Source organism: Balaenoptera borealis (assembly GCF_965194805.1).
Source record: "Balaenoptera borealis genome assembly, chromosome: 9".
NCBI lineage: Eukaryota > Metazoa > Chordata > Mammalia > Artiodactyla > Balaenopteridae > Balaenoptera > Balaenoptera borealis.
Genome location: NC_138873.1, coordinates 29,908,019 through 29,922,030, shown reverse-complemented (window position 1 = coordinate 29,922,030; position 14,012 = coordinate 29,908,019). Strand labels below are relative to the sequence as shown.

The window sequence follows — 14,012 nt, the reverse complement described above, 5'->3', positions numbered from 1 at the left end:
TTTGATGAGTGTTATTCTGTACCAGGCACTCTGCTAGGCTCTGTATATAAACTAATGGAAAAACAGACATAAGTCCATTTTTCAGAGTTTGAACTAGTAGGGAGACAGGAATTAGGTAAAAACAAACAAATAAATGCATAAAAATCATGATAAGTGCTAAGAAGGGAAAACAAGAGGGCTCTACAAGAAAGAAGAGGGGAGAACTACTTTAGATTGGGTGATCAAGAAAGGTGTCTCTGAGAGAGTGAAATTTAAGCTGGGATCTTAAGGATGAGAGACAGCTAAGCTTACAGAACGTGGGGGAAAGCATTCCAGGCCCTGGACACATGGATAGGTAGCCTTGGTAAAAAAAGGGCCTTTCTTGTTTTTCGGAAACTGACAGAAACCCAAGGTGGCTGGAACACAGTGACATGGAGAAGAGTTGTCTGACATAGATATAGAGTCCTGTACATTTTAGAAAGCACAATATAAAAAATAGCTTATAGCAACCAGTTGAGATATATGACATTGTTTTTTGTTTGACAAAAACAAACACTGAAGGTTAAGGAGGATGACTTGCCCAAGGTTACCTTGTTAGTAGGTTTGGTGAGAGCACCAGTCTCTGATACCTAGTCCTGAGCTGTTTCTCCTGTGAAAATTTCCTGGCTGAACATTTTCATACTTTCCCAATGGCCAAGGTCATCATTTTGCAGCCAGTTAATGAACGGTAACAATAAAGGGCAGTTGGAGTATGGAAGGCCAGTTGCCCTTATATAAAGGTCTTTTGGATTCTTGCATTTGAATGATTTTGTTTTCTCTGTGTTGGGTTACTCCCCAGTTGATGCCAGCTATTCATTCCCTTTTCTATTTTTGAGGAGCTGCAGACATGAGAATTAGTATAGTTAGTTTTTTAGGCATGTGTATAGTTTCTTAGGCATGTGTAAAGTAATAGTAAATAGGCTCTGAGTAAGAGCCCATTGGACTGTCTTATTAATATAGTCCATGAACTCAGGTGTGTGCACTTTGATATTATTTCTGACTGTTCAGAAGTCAAGTTTGTTTGTCCTTTGTTTGGGTCTTCTTTGGATGAAGTTTTGAGGGTTCAGTATAGCTGAGGCATTCCTGGTGTTTGGGAATGAAACTGTGTATCTCCCAATATGTTTTGTCTCAATAGTCCAGGCAGTGATGTATAATTATTCTTAATTGTAAAATGGATTTTACTTTGGAAATATTTGCCTATAAAATAAAACACATTCCTCTGTAGCAAAAGGCAGCATGTTTACTGCCCATTATAAAAAAATTGGGTTCCCTAAGCTCAGAGTAGTTTTGCTGTAATGCAGCCCATAGCACATGCAGATGTCATGTCATTCTGTGAGAACTGGAACTCAGCAGCGGTCACAAGGAAATGCTGATATTCTGGCTTCTGCTATTGCTATGAGTAATGAGGTCCTTTATCTCTGACCCAGAAGTCTCCTGTATTCTGCCAGCATATGTGAAGTTGTGACACGTTAACTTGTTAGCATGTAAATAAGGTAAAACCTCAGACCCTTCGCATTCTTGGCAGTTTTATCATGAGGATAGGATGCTGAAAAAGACATGGCTTTCTGGAAGAGGAAGGATGAGGAGGATCTCATGGACCAATTGATAGGATTTGATGGAAATTCATGGACAACATTAGTGAACATGTTGACCAACTTCTTTGGTCAGTTTAGGAATAAATGGTTCTCCATTTTATTGTCTTTTAATGAGGATGAATTGGGGAGGTAGTTGTAATCCAAGTACCCGGAAGTAGGTTCAAAGTTATCTGTCTGAAACGTACCCTGGTTGTTGCTAACCCTATTCCAGGCATGGAGAATTCCTTGCCAATCTGGGGGTCAGTGTCAGATCCACCCCACTGTGACAAGTAATACAATGACCCGTCCTAGTCTGAAGGAATGTTCTGACCCTCTCTAAACAACAGTTATAATTTCACACCCTAAGCAGGAGTGGAGGGACATTTGAAACCATTATGGGTAGAAACTAGACAAATGGCTAGAACTTTGACTGGTTCACTTGGAAGATGAAGGTGTGGGGTGTATAATACTTGTTAAGGAAGAATAGCAATAGTTGGTCTGTTTTATGGCTTAGCCTCTCCTGCTGTCTGTCATACAATCTTAGATTTGCTAGGAGACAACAGTGAAAGGTCTTAGAGTTCTTGCAGTGGCTGGGCTGCTGTAAGGGAGCTTTGTCTCTGAAACAAAAAACTTTCATGGAAAACCATAGATGAGGTATTGACTAGTATTTGGGCTCTTATTACCCTGGAATGCTGACAAAGATGATCTATTGGAAAACGAGAAACTGACCCAAAGAAACTGAGGCAAATTCTTGCAGTTATCCTCTCTGCCTTGGAAAACTCCTGTAATTCTTATGTTGAAACAGGGATAGAATGTTAGAAGTGTTATAATAATAGGGCAGTAAATGCCTCCCATTAAAAAGGATGCCTTTAAACAACCGTTGCTGTGCAGATCAAGCCCTAGTCAACCAAAGGGACAAATACGGTAGCCACAGCCAGAGTTGTTATGGCTACTAAGTCTCGGGATTCCCCAAGCTGAAATAGATGATGTCAGTGATGGTGATCTTGCTGCCCAATACGGAACATTGCATGGACTGAAGGCATTAGAAGTTCATTTGACTGAGCTCTAAGCCAGCTGCCAATCAAAACTGAAAGTAAACGCACCTTGTTTACTAGCATGGAGCTGTTCTCTCCCTCTGTGCCCCTAGATCTCTCCCTCCCCCTCTATCCCAAATTCAGCTTCTTTAAGGAGAAAGATGGTTAGGGATGAGGCTGTCTGGGAGGAGGACCAAAAATCTTATACATCCATCCAAATGGTGTGTAAAAAATATGTAATACGCTGGGAAACTCTGGAGAGGGGAGGGACTTCAACTTTTCTGGCCACGTTAGATAGAAGTACTCAATTTTTACCCATCCCATGGAGGAAATTTAGCGAATGTGGCTTGAGCAGGATTTACAATGGGGGAAGGAAGCTAACAGATCTTGTGAGTGGGGCACATTGGTCAATTCAGTGTATCATTGTTATAGCTTCCACTACTGAATTTTACATGATTATACTGTGAATGCTTATAAAATCCAGAGGGATTCTCCTAATCTGAAAGAGCTGCATATAGAGAAGTGCTAGTACCTTTGGAGCCCCACAATCCTAATGACTTCTTTTGAGCTTCAAGTTTTTATGACTTTGCTGATCGAAGCTTCTGGCAAAAGAGGCAACCTCCGCCCAGAGGTACCACTTGGGGTTCTGGACTCATCATATCCCTGACTTTGATACCAGGTACCCTCCTTTGAGTCAAACTGAATGCTTCAGCTTGATATTCCCATTTTGGAGTGGGCCAACTCATACTCAATGAATAGCAAGGTAGGAAGGGCCCAAGAAGCCTTGGTTGTCAAATGGAAATAGTATAGTGAGGAATGCAGTTGATCTGACACCAACAGAATCTTAACTTCCCATGAAAAAGTGGCAGCTCTCCCTTTGGGGAAAACCTTATCCTCCTGGTTCCCAGAAGATTCCCTTTTCACTGATGGATTAGCTAAATTGAAACCTAATGGTATATCCACTGGACTGCTATGGTTGTTCAGCCTCACCATCAACTATGTAGAAAAGTGGATATTGTCTCTGTTTGATGTGCAGAATTCAAGGCAGTTCTCACAGTGTTGGCCAATACTCCATTAATGAATCTAGTTATTTTAGGGAAATAAGTTATTTTAGGGAAAGTTGCCAATGATTAGTTGTATGGTCTGCCACTTGAAAAACTGCCAACTGGCAGATTAGAAAATCCTTCTTGGGGGCCACAAGCTGTGGACATGGTTAAGCTGTCAGGGCCATTCATGAAGACGCTTATGATAAGGGCATGTTCTCTGACGAGCACCAACTGGAATCAAGCTGGTTCAGCTTGCACCACCCAGATCGCCGCCATTGCCACCCAGATTCATTATTGTCCTGAACAGGCAGCACAGCCAGGGTCACAGACTGGGCAGGAGCTGAAGCACTCTGTGTTTCTGGTATAGAGATGATTGGCATGGAAGACCGATGACTCCTCTTAATAGTTGATCTGTTTGTCTCTGGGAGGGAAGACATATTTTATAGGGGTTTACCACTGCTGTTTCTAACAGATTGACTGCATTGTACACCCTCTTGGGACTGTCAGTGGTGCCTCACAGCTGCTGACACTTTTTCAGGTTATGGTTTTGCTGGTCCATTCCAATCAGCCAACTCCAGCCACACTGTTGGGGCCATTGAAATTAATCTCAATAAATCTGACAATGGTGTACCTTCTATCACGGAAGCCAGGGCTGATAGGCAAGGTATTTAGTGGCGGTTTCATGCCCCCTGTCATCCACAAACATTTTGTATTGTTGCACATTGGAACAGCCTCCTTAAAATCAACTCCAAAGATTTATAACTCTGCCTCCCTGATCTTCTGGTCCACGTACATTAGTAAAACACTTCGGTTACTGAATCTTACTGGCCCCAGTAAGGGATCATCTCTTGGCTACTTCCTGGGTTATGGTCAAGATGAAAGGTGTGAGAGGTTATATCAAATTTTATATTTTGAAAAGTTGGCATATTATCCTGACCATTCCTAGACATGATGAGTCTTTCTTTCCCCTGAAAGCTACCGTAGACAGCCTGTTGGGTAAACCCTCTAGGTGGCAGCCTGGTTAAAGGGGAAGCAGAGGATTCAGACTTACTGTGCTTCAGCCACTTGAATTTTCTTGTTGGATTGAATCATCCTAGATTATAATGCTGTCGATCACTTGATTGAGTAAACTGCTTGCTAGAGTCTCCCTAGAGTGGATCTTGTGGGTCAAAGTGGGGAACATATGGGCCTCTGTACGTTTTCTAAAAATGGCTTTGGCCTCTTGCTCTTGACCTTTCAGGATGAGAGATCTGTGTGTGCCAGGAAAAAATGATTGGAGAAAGGTGAAGTTGTAGTGACTGGAACATGACACATGATTTTGTGGGGACAGAGGAAGAGCAACGACTCTGAGGCTGTGGGTAGAAAACTTTAGGTCTGGGAGGTGCAGTAGTTGGAAGGACATTAATGATTTTTTTGTTTTTCAGAGTCACCTTTAGAATCTTCCTCTTGGAGGAAAATGCTTTAGCGTGGCAGTCCCATCTGTTAGAAGCACCTTCAAGTTAGCTGAGTCCTGGCTCTGCTATCCCCCTGCCAGACATCTCTGACATGTTTGGAACACCATTTCCCTTAAATTTACCAACAAGTCTATCATAACAGCAGAAGGTGGCCCAGCTCCACCTCTCATTCAAAAAGCCTCTGAACACCTTTTAATGTCTTCCCCATCATTCCCATAGCTGTTACTCATTCATTCATAGAGCAAGCAAATGCCACTGGTTAGTGGTATGAGCAAACAGAGATCGAACTGACTAGTTTGCAAAACAAGACTAGACTCGATCATTGGAGCTGCCCTGGGAACCGTCAGGCCCACCAACTGACCTAGAAGCCACATTGGAGGCACCGTGTACCTGTGCCTCCCCCACCAATGCCATTCCCACTTGTGGGGTACCATCAAATGTAAAAGCCACTTTCTTTCTGGTGGCTCAGTGTGCATCTTGGAACTGTCCTTGTCATTTAGATGACTTTTATGTTAGGGTTGACATAAGAGACATTCAAATGTTTAAGGATTATAGATCATATATCATCAAATGTGGAACTCCATCCAAAATGAAGCCACCCTTGGTCACTCGGGAGTTTCATGGAGGAGTATTGACTTATTACTTATGTGTGCCCTGTGGGACGTTATCTCTGTCTCCAATTAGAAGAGACAATATGAAATTTGTTCCTGATTTTAGCTGGTGTGATCAGTGACACGAGCTTGGTCCTGGAATGCATTCAGAGAAGACTCAACTCACTGACCAGCTTGTTGTGGACAGCTGTCCGAGCTGTCCAAGAATTGTCCGAGAGTTCCTCTTGTGAGGCACATTGGTATATATAGACCAAGTAGAAAGGTTGATACAGAAACTTAAGGATAAAGCCACCTGGTTGACTTTGACGGTTTCTGAGATTTGTTCCGCTAATTTCATCTAGTGCTCTGGGGGGGCATGGTTCTTCAAGTTGATCTAATCTTGCTGCTTAGATGCGTTTAGATGCAGAGTTTGAGGAAATTGAGGACCCGGTGATTCTGGTTTCTAGATTTATTTATATGGAAAATATGGGACAGTAAAAATAGACTTGGTGAAAAAGAATTATAATAGAACCTAACACTGGACATGTTAAAGTTTGATATGGCTGTGAGATATTTATATAGAGATATAAATTAGGAGAAAGTAAGAGTTTAGGACTTAGAGGATGGATCTTAAGAGGTGATGAAAATTTGGGAATCTATAACATATGGATAGTATTTAAGACATGAGAATAGATGAGAGGGAGTGTGGAATTTGAATGGTTTTGGGCAGATCATGCATTTTGCCAATAGCCTCACCTCCGTTTGACCCATTTCACTCCTTCAAATTACCCACTTGGCTCCTGAATGTATTTGAGTTTGTCAGCCTTATCAGAAAAAGAAGGAAAAAGATTAAACAAACGATGACTATAATTACTGCATTGATTACTAGGTGGTATTTGTTATACAAGGTCATGGACATAATTTGCTAAATGTTTATTTAAAAATAGGCTCTTAGGTTTTGAATTTTATATTTTTTATATTCTAATATAGATACCACATCAGTAACCTGGCTAAAGAGGCTGCTGTAGTTTGCGATGGCTGTTTAATTTTGATTCCATGTGGCCTTTTTCAAACCAGCAATTTGGGAGCTTATTGTACACACAGAAATTTTAAATTGTTTTTCTCTCCCTTCTCCGTGGTTTTTCAGCTGTTGTCAGAATTATATGATTGCACTTTTGGTGTTCTTTTGTCCCCTCATGTTGGCTCTATTTTATCTCTTAATTTCTAATATCCTTCCTAGGGATTTTTCACAAAGCTGTCTTATAATTAATTAGGCAATAATGAAAAGTGGCGGGAAATGCTGTAAAAGAGCCTGCGGGTATCTTATAACTCTGAAGAGGGTGGGTGCTTGATAGATTACTAGACAGTGTACAAAAGAGGAGATGATGCCACTGAGTGGGGGAGACACGAAGAGCAGGGGGCACAGAGGCAACCAACCTGTGTAAGAGTTTATGGAGGGTGGGTGGTCAAGGATGCACCCCATGAAACTGCAGGAACTGATTTATTTTCTTGATTTAAAAAAATTATGTGATTTCTACTAAACCTTAGAGTTGTCATGATTGAATAAACTTAATCTTGATTTGCATGTTGCTTGGAAAGATACTCTTGCATTTAAGAAATAACCAGTGGAGCACGGACACCATGCAAGTCACTGCTGTAATGTACCGGCTGCCAGCCGTTCATAATAGCTTCACTTTTATCAGAATGTGGGACAGGCCCTCACTGATAGTACTTACATCACTGAAAGGTGGAATTGAAGGACTAAATAGAGGTTTTGGAGGTCAAGGTGCCATTTTCAGTATTTAAAAAAGGTTTTTTTTTGAAGTATAGTTGATTTACAATATAGTGTAATTTTTTTGTTTTTGTTTTTTTAAAATTTATTTATTTATTTATTTTTGGGTGTGTTGGGTCTTCGTTGCTGTGCGAGGGCTTTCTCTAGTTGCAGCGAGGGGGGGCCACTCTTCATCGCGGTGCGCGGGCCTCTCACTGCCGCGGCCTCTCTTGTTGCGGAGCACAGGCTCCAGACGCGCAGGCTCAGTAATTGTGGCTCACGGGCCCAGCTGCTCTGTGGCATGTGGGATCTTCCCAGACCAGTGCTCGAACCCGTGGTCCCCTGCATTGGCAGGCAGATTCTCAACCACTGCGCCACCAGGGAAGCCCCTATAGTGTAAGTTTAAGGTGTACAGCACAGTGATTCAGTTATATATATTTTATACATAGTAGTGTGTATATGTTAATCCCAGTATCCTAATTTATCCCTACCCCCCATCCCCCTTTCCCCTTTGGTAACCAGAAGTTTGTTTTCTGTGTCTATATTTTATGTATTTATTACTTTGTATTTTAATACATAAGGGAAACCAAACATTTACTCATAATAAGGCTCTCCTGGCTTTTAAAAACATCTAGTACCTTTGATTTTGGCTATTTTATTAACTCATTTGTACCTGGAGTGTATGTCATAATAATTAGCAGCATTGATTGACAGCTATAAAGCCTGATTTTAAGCATGGGTAATGAAAGCAATTATAGGTAAATAAAATCTATTTTGTGGATGGAGTCTTCAAAGTATGTGGTTTGCATTGAAAAAATAAATACTATACCACTGACACTCTGAGGTGGAAACCTTTATTTCACAGAAGGGGAAACAAATGCTCAGAAAGAACGGTTTATCTATTTGTTCCAGGTCACATAATTAATTGGTGGCAGTACACTGGGGCTAGAAGGGCATCCCAACAATCTGTGTCCATAAAATGTTATTAAAAAACCATCAGTGTAATTTTCCTACTTAGTCATAACGGTCTAAAGTAAAATTTACATTTACTTTTATGATCCAAGGAACACTTTGATGCCTTAATGTAAGCTGAGATAAAGATTACATTCCTCAGAAAAATTTTATTTATCTGTACTGTTTAAGAGTTGAAACTACAAATGGCATTTCTTTTCTTTTTTTTTTTGAACATCTTTATTGGAGTATAATTGCTTTACAATGTTGTGTTAGTTTCTGCTGTATAACAGAGTGAATCCGCTGTATGTATACATATATCCCCATATCCCCTCCCCCTTGCATCTCCCTCCCACCCTCCCTATTCCACCCATGGCATTTATTTTCATGTTTATCTTTTCCTTATCTCAAAGTTTTCACCACGCGTGGCTCATTGCCCTCCCCCCACTTCCCAACCCACAACTGAGACTGGGAAAGAAAATTACCATACAGCCAACTTTCTTTAATTTATGAACTGATTTTGTCCTCCTCAGGGTTTTGGGTATGGTTTGTTGAGTCTCTGTTGTAATTGGGACAGACATAGATTTTTACTTCCATGAATGTTTCTTGAGCTCTTAAGAGTTTAGAAAATATTGAATAATTTATAATCCCTTTAAAAAGTAGCCAGTTCAGAAGCATATTCTGTTGAACTTAACAACTCTGATGTATACCACAATACTCAAGAAGCTCTAACTACTTAAGATGATTCAGCTGCAAAGAAGGCGTTGCTTTTAGTGATCCTAACCATACAAAGATCAAAGAACTGAATCTGTCAAAAATGGGGTCTCTAAAATAATTAATCAACACATTTTATTAACTCTAATAGACCCAGGCAGCTCTCTGTCAAGTAAGTATTGGAGTGGCATCAAAACCTGGGCTAATGTGTGCTGTGGGTGGGATATGGACCCTTATCCAGTTTCTCAGCAGCAACATCCGTGGCCAGTACTGTGGGGAGATAGCGCCGTCTTCAGTTCCTAAGGGCACTGGGGTTTCTTGTAGTGCAGCCCAGACCTGAAATAGGTAATGGCTCTTCACTTAGTTCCACCTCGAAAATGAAAATGACTTCAAGAAACACTTGTGCTACAAATTACTCAGAATGAAGTATTGAATCCTTGGCTGTAGGTCTTTATTTTGAACGCTTTGCCTCACTGTATCAAAGAGTCACACTGTAGAGACCAAGAAAAATGAAAGAAAAAGAAACTGTCCCAGAATTACACAGACAAATTGGAGGCAGTAATTCCCATAATGCCTGTAAATGCTAAGTTGAAATATTGTTGGAGGAACTTATGAAATGAGCTTAGCTTTTTTTTTTTTTTTTGAGATCTGTGAGACATATTTAAAAGGGCTAGATGGGGAAAGTTGCATAATATTGTTTTCCCAAAAGAAAACAATTCTTTTTTATAAACCTTTAGAAAAAAGGGGAACCTCAACGCCAGAGAATAGGCTTATTTGCATTACCCTTATCTCTTGAATTTAGCTCTTCTTGTTTCCTTTTCATTTCATTAGAACTTAACATATCTCTTCTTTTGAAAACACAAAAGGCTTTATTTTAGAAAATATTTTACATAAAATGATAACCTCTGTGTGAGCATTTCTAATTGTGTTCATCCCTTCCTCTACCTCAAATAAAAATACATTAAAAATGGATGAAATACAAATGCCTGTAATTATCTTTCCATTTTGTCAGCATGCACGTATGTATGCCTAGGGGAAGAAGAAAATTTTGTGCTTAATGGAGAGATGTAATAATGAAAGTGAAATCTTACAAGCCTTCTGCTTCAACCAAAAACAAAAAACAAATGAACAAAAAACATAAAGTGTTGGTTGGGACTTTAAATGAATACCAATCCTCATTTAATCCCTATTTAAATGAGTACCAGTTCTTAACTTGCCATGAGGTATTTCTCCTGCAGAAATGTTTCACTTCAAAAGAAACTCAAGTAAAATTTGCTTTTAGAAAATTTAATGCAGGGATTTAAACTCTTCGAGTAGCTACACCAATGGGTTATGAAGGTGTCCCCATGACAGCAGGTTGACAGCCTAGGAATCAGGATAAATGCTTTAAGATCCCAGTGAAAGACAGGAGCTGTTGATGGGGGTGACCTCTGACGACAAGTCATCTTACTATAAACAGAAAGGCGTGGAAAGCCATTGGTCAGAGCCAAGAGTGTTTACTCTCCTGGTCTCCTCCTAGTTAACCTAAATAACTGCACTGCTTCTAGAGCCTGCAGGTTCACGGCAGAGCAAGGTGTTTTTAAGGCTACCTGGATGTTGGTTTGAGACTATAAACCGTGCAGACTGTTCTGTAATCCTTGAACCGGGTTTCATCCTACTCACACTGGAGAGTGGAATTTATTGGCTGTTGAACTTCACACGTACACACAAAACTTCCTTCCAAATAAAACTGGAATTAGTTTCAGGTTTTTGGACTTTGAATGAGGTAAGTTGTATTTAGCTTCTGATTGAGGCATTATAATTATTGTGTTATGTAGAAAGTCATTTAAGTATAAGCAGTTTTATCTCAGAGAAAAATATTAGGTAAAATAAGTTTGGATTTTTCTCAGTTTTAGCACAGGATGAGAGAAGAAATATGTACATAAAAATTGAGTGAGTAGGTCATTACAGAGAAAATCCCTAGTCTGCCCATGCTGAAACTTTTAAATACATTTTGTCTTTACTTCATAAAATTCAACCTCTGTAATTACCTTATGTTAATGCTGGGAGAAATGCAGGTGATACATTAATTGATAATTAATAGATTAGCTTTCATTAGAAAATTTTAATAGTTGACTTTGAGGGGTCTTCCCTTATAATAAGGTGCATGCTGCAGGGTTTTAACAATTAATACCAGCCATTTAAATGAAAGGCTTTTTTTCTGGATAACTTTTATTTTGAAATTCTGTGCCGAATTTGGATTTTTCATTAGATTTCAAATGTAGTCATCACAATGATGTGTTTTATATTTTTTGTGAGAACAAATATTTCCTTCTATTTATGGAACTTTATTTTTTTTTCCTAAAACTATGGTTGTAAGTTTAATTTTAACTTCTTCACGATACCTTAAGCTTCCAGTTGGTTTTTAACCTTCATTTGGATGTGCACTTGAGCACGTGCTTTGATTTAAAACCTTGATGTGGAAGCCTTTGGAATGCTTTGGTTTAAATTACTTAAACATATTTTTTGATCTTTGAATCTCTTTTTATCTTTGAACGAAGAAAGAGTGTGAATTGGTGTTTTGCTGCATCAAGGAGCTAAGCTGTGGGTGAATTGTCACAATAATTACAGTATCTTAAAGATTTCTTTCATTCAAGACAACTGAGGAAAGCTTTGCTCTGTTGGTACTGTTTTATTATTCTTGTGAGAAAGACATGATTCTGGAGGAGAAAATGTCTTCTAATTCGAAGTGTCTGATTTACTACCAGAGTTAGATTGTTTAGGGGACCTGTTTGAAGAAGAGGATGAATTATCACAGCCAATAAGTTTTCCAGTTTGGTTTTCAGGGTCTACTGAGCATCAGTCAGCGCTATCCAGTTTCCTGCTCCTTTCCTTAGCTGCAGTTACTGTTTTCTGGAATCCTGTGTAATTGAATAATGATGTTGCACTACCTTATTTTTGCTTTTTGCTTGTTTGTTTGTTCTTTCACCCAACCTTTCCTAAACTAGTAAAATACTACTTATCAAAATAGCAACAAAAGCAAATACTAATAATCATATAATGTGTTGTTATAACTTCTTAGGGAGAGGGAGAGAGGGAGGGAGAGAGGAAGAGAGAGAGAAAGAAAGCGAGAGAGAGGCCAATTTTTAAAATCTCTACTTTGATTTCTCTCTTTCCTCCTCCAAGTTCTTTATGAGTTACTGTTGTTAGAATTTTTGAAACTGTACGATCTGACTTTTTGAACTCAGCCACCCGCAGAAGGAAGGTCGTTGTGTGTGTCAGGGGCAGTCTCACATTTTGCTTTGGGGAAATACTATAAGCCAATTTCGAAGGTAATGCAGCTGTTGAAGAAATACAAAAGCCAGATGACTTCATAAGTGTGTAGTGAGGAAACCACGATAAATTGTCCTTAGAACCCGCTCTCAGAAAGCCGTTTTAATTGAGGTCAAAGAGGAAGAAATTGTAAGTATATCTCAATTATTTATTAGGTTTACCTAGAATGAGACCTTCACGACAGATAAACCTAATTTATAGTTCCTTTACGCTTTAACCCTTGAGTTTAACCACTGTGGGGGTCTACTTTACATTGAGACTGCAGAGGGTACTTCATTCTTTATGACAGACAAATATTTAGGGTCACAGAAATTTTGAAATTACCTGACTAAATTTCACTTCCATCTGAAGAATCAACTTGTACATTTTAAAAGGCTTGCAATAAATTGCTTCATTTTTACCTGGAGTTACACAGTTAATGGAGCTGTTTTTTCTGACCACAAATTTGTATGTGCGAAATATGTTTCACATGGAACTATTTTGTCTTTTGCCCTTAGCTTACAGGTAATTCAAAATGTTACTTTGATAGAAAATCTACTCAATCTACTCAAAACATAATTTGTGTTTTTTTAGTGTGTAAATTATGCCACAGACTCTGTGTTTTATTAACTCTGCTAATGAAGAATTTCATTTTAGGATTAAAACCTGAGGAAAGGTGATTTATAAGCTTCTTACAACAATGGTTATGCAAGATGGATTTCATATAAAACTACTTTAGAATAGATTTTGAAACTCAAAATGTTGCTAGAATATCATTTAAAAATCAAATTAAAATGCAGTATGCTACAAATACATTTTTGCTTATTAGGTATAGTTTAATTTTAAAAATAAAGAACATGATGCCAGAACCCCAGGATTTTCTCTTTAAAAGTTGCTATTTTAATGGAAGATCAACAATTTAAAATTTACAAAATTTGAAAATATAGCTGTCCATTTATACTTCTTTTATCAACACGCTGTGCCAGAAATATTTATATCATATGTAAATTCATATTCAGATCAATCTACAGGTATATGTTGTTCAATTTAAAATTGTCTTTAACATTTTATTGTTTACATTCTACCTGTCAATTTGTTTTTAAAGTTAAAGACTTTCTCAGTTTTCCTTACTAGTTATTGTGATACCTTTGGGCACATTAGGAGAGTTTTCAAATATTCATTGAAAATATTTTTTAAAGTTTACATATATGTATTCAAACCTAAGAGAGGTTTTAACAGAAACTTTTACTAAAATTCAACAATTATGTATTAATAAACCAGATTATCTCTATATTGATTATTGTTCAAATTGAAAAGGTTAGTTATCAATTGTACCTAGTATACAAATGATATCAGGTGCTCCAGAATATGTTGCACAATGACTGATATTTATACTTTAAAACAAATGATAGCTAGTCTACGCCTGTGGCCAAATTCTTTTGAAGTTTCATGATTAAGATGAGCTGAATTAGTTAAGTGGTAGAGGGCTGTGTAGTCTAGGGGCCAGTTGTGCTTGGCAGGTCATGATAAATGGGGAAGTTTTTCTTAACCTTGTGGCCAAAACATTCC

The 14,012-nt window shown here is 38.6% G+C and overlaps 1 protein-coding gene across 14 annotated transcripts in view; it reads left to right on the top strand.

The window, feature by feature from the left end:
- EYA4 (EYA transcriptional coactivator and phosphatase 4) overlaps positions 1 to 14,012 on the top strand; it is a 258,904-nt gene that overhangs the window by 107,596 nt on the left and 137,296 nt on the right. The window contains exon 1 of one of the 14 annotated variants that reach the window (XM_082405697.1): positions 10,890 to 10,917. The exons of the other annotated variants lie outside the window; for them this stretch is intronic. The gene's annotated coding sequence lies outside the window, so the exon portion shown is untranslated. Of the gene's footprint in view, positions 1 to 10,889; positions 10,918 to 14,012 lie in introns of those variants that run through there. 14 annotated transcript variants of the gene reach the window in all.